This window comes from Arachis hypogaea, chromosome 18, assembly GCF_003086295.3.
Source record: "Arachis hypogaea cultivar Tifrunner chromosome 18, arahy.Tifrunner.gnm2.J5K5, whole genome shotgun sequence".
Lineage (NCBI taxonomy): Eukaryota > Viridiplantae > Streptophyta > Magnoliopsida > Fabales > Fabaceae > Arachis > Arachis hypogaea.
The window spans coordinates 119,364,458-119,368,229 of NC_092053.1; positions in this window are offsets into that span (position 1 = coordinate 119,364,458).

The window sequence follows — 3,772 nt, forward strand, 5'->3', positions numbered from 1 at the left end:
ATTATCTTGATGACATTAATACAATCCTATATATATGCATTGTTATTTGGAGCAAACCTATTAATGAAAAATTTAAGATTAGTAGTTTACTAAAAAGTTATTTGAAATTTTCTATAAACTTCAATTATATTAGATTTTCTTAGAAATTTCAGCAGAGTTTCATCTATAACTAGAATGCACCAAAAACTACATCCATCAACAATTCACGTATATATCAACAATCAACAAACAAGAATCAAGAATCAAGTAGCAACATCCATCAACAATCAAGAATGAACAAACACAATAAACAGTTCAAATCTACTAAACTAAATCGAACCTATCTTAACAACCTAAATTCACTATAACTAGAAAATTGAGTGTAACTAAATTAAACTGACTAACTAAAATGGTTTGCATATGAAAGATTTAAAATAGTACTCACGACGAAGTTCCATCAGGCCAAATCATTATCCATACAACGGGAGGTGGTGGAGAGGGCATCTGGCTGGGGTCCGTGAAAGGATTTTGGCAACGCAATGTCTATCGTTAGAGCCGGCGTCATCGAGATAGCGGGTTGCTGAGTGGATGGAGGCATCGTCGTCGAGGTATTGTGCTACTGAGCAGATGGATGCGGCATTGTCGAGGTAGAAGGAGCCCTGTAGTTGGGGTTAGGGACCGTGATGAACGCCTGGTCCAGTGCACCCATTGCATGTGACATCACCAGGGTAGTCAGAGTAGAGGGGGACGACAAAGAAGTCCTAGGGGTACCAGTAGAGTCCCTCTCTCTACCATGACCACGAGCCCGATCCGTGACACCTCTACCTGTCGGCATGTCTGCAAAGAGAATATAACTAAACACTAGTCATGAATTCAATGTAATGGCAAAGATAAAATTCATAAACACTTTAAATCACATAAAACAGCAAATACAACATAAATCAAGTGTACATTTACATTATTTGCAAAGAACCGTCCAATTAACATAAATTCTCCTACAGTTATATTATTTGCAAAAAAAATTAGACATAACCTCCCCAAAATTTTGATAACAAGTATTGATTTTAATAGTTGAACCAAAATTTTATTAAGAGTTCCTTGAGCCATTTTTAAAAAAGTAGCAATATGTACATTTTAATCACAAGAATCAACAACGATCAACAAATTATTAATCACAATTTCAAACTAATGGATGTAATCAACAACAAATCTATCTAACATCCTATATTCTAATATAATCAACACAAAAAATAATGGAGTTTGAATAATAAGAGTTGGAAAAGGGGTGCTACTTGGAGAGAGCAGCGACAGTTCGGCGGCATAACGGCAGAAGTGGCGGTTCCTCAGGGAGACAAAAAATGATCGCCAGACGACGAGAAAGAGCCGTTGGAGGGGCTGCCAGAGAGAAGCTGGAGGGAGATATGAGATGGTGTAGAGAGAGTGGGAGACGAGAGGGTACAGAGAGAGAGCGAGAGCAATTCAAATTGAGGGAGAAGAAGGTTCGCGATTCGAATTCAGGATACGATTTCCGTCGAAATTACTGAAGAAAAAATCTGCCGGTAAATCTTTGCGTGTGACCAAAACACAACGTTTAACTATTCTAGGTTACCATCGGAATTATTCGCCTATAAATTCAAAGATAATCACGGTGCCAATTTTTTACCTTTTCCCTCCATTTATTACCATCGATGTTACTATCGGAAAAGAGAAACCGACGGTAAAATTTGTATCCGATGAATTTATTATTGAATCCGCTGGTAAAGTTGCCGACACTCTGCAACGCTAAATCCAACAGTAAATATAACTATTTCAATTTTTTTCTTATAGGAACATGTTTAAACATAAGTACCTTGATGCCAATGACCAATGAAATGTGTCAAATCCATTAGGCTTGAAACCCGAGAAACGCCAGAAGATCCATGTTTGAAGGAGTTATAATGGACCATCCAACTTAATGACGTTTCTGTTGGCTACATGGCATATACGTTGATATAACCACGAAAGAGTAGCGGATTCCAGCTGTATCTGCCCATGTTCTCTAGCCTAGCTACGTACAGTAGCCACCGGATGTGAAGACGTGCACCATACCTGTCCCCAAAAAGCTGAGTCGATAACAATATCATGATATATGCCCTCGCACACCTCCTAATCGTATCCTCGTCTGCGCATTGAGGAAGCTCAATGAATGTATCCTGCATCCAAGTGCACTTCACAGTTAACTTATCGATGCAGTTCGCAGAAGGTAAGACACCTAATAACTCCTTGAACCAAGTCCATGCAGGTTGGCCACCCTCAATGTACCTTTCAAAGTCTATTAGACATCCACTAACATACTCATCGTCGATTGGGAGGCCTAACTGGTACATTACATCTTGTAGCATAATCGTGTACTCCCCGAATGACTTACGAAAAACATGCATCTTTGGATGTTATCTCTCTATGAATGCACTGACAAGCGGCTCATTCAACCTAAACTAGAGGTTGTTCAGCCTTGCAAGATGGTATAAGCCGGCCATTAGTAAGTACGGTATGATCCTATCGTCCAGGGGCATACACTACAAAAAATACTGAGTACCGTCGGAATTACCATCGGAAAAACGAATAAAATCCGACGGTAAGTTACTTACTAACCAATTTATCGTCGAAAGGAATCCGGCGATATAAACCACTCCGGTAACCAGTTACCGTCAGATTTTTTCGTATGAAGGTAATTATCGTCGGATTTTGCAATGGATTATCTGCCCGAAAAACAATTTGGATACCGACAGACTTTTCTAACGGTAATGTTCGTGCCACAATATCTTATTTTCTACACTATTACCGTCGGATTATGCCCTCGGTAAATCCAACAGTAATGTCAATTTTTTTTTTAAAATATTGCCACATAATTTTTTAAAGTTTTTTCCTTTTTAATTTTAATTTTTTATTTAAATTTATTTTTCACACAATTAGTGGTCAAATTATAAATAATAGAAAGCAATTATGTAATATTAAATATCAAATATTCAAATAAATTAAAAGTAAATAAACACAACGAAACAGTAAAACAAAGTCCTAATCACTAAAGATCTTGGTAGTCGTTGTCGTCATTTCCGTGGTCCTGCTGAGCCAGCCGAGAAGGTGGTGATGTCTATGTCCCACCAGCAGCAACGCTGCCACCATCAGGGCCGCTGCCACTGGCGCGCATTTAAGCTTGGTACACCGCCATCTGCTGCTCCATCTGCTAAAGCCGCTCCAACTGCTCCCTTCACTGCAGCCTGAGGTCATCCACGTCCGTCACATGTGTGAAGATCTCCTGATACCTTTCTTGAGTCTCGGCCAGTTGTTGAGACTAGTAGTGAAGGTTCCAAGTGAGCTCTTGCACCTGCAGCCTCAAATTAATACTTTCCTCAGGATCGACGGCTCGACTGGTGGCAGAGGCAGACGATGGCCTCAACGTGGAGGTGCGAAGGTGGTGCACGAAATTACAATTACACTTTTGCAACTCTGCATAACTAACCAGCAAGTGCACTGGGTCATCCAAGTAATACCTTACGTGAGTAAGGGTCGATCCCACGGAGATTGTTGGCTTGAAGCAAGCTTATCTTGTAACTCTTAGTCAGGATATCAATAATTCTCAGATTTAATTGTAAAAAGTAAAAGAACATGAAATAAATACTTGTTATGCAGTAAGGAAGAACAGGTTGAGGCATTGGAGATGCTTTGTCTTCTGAATCTCTGCTTTCCTACTATCTTCTTCTTCATGCACGCAAGGCTCCTTCCATGGCAAGCTTTATATTGGGCATCACCGTTG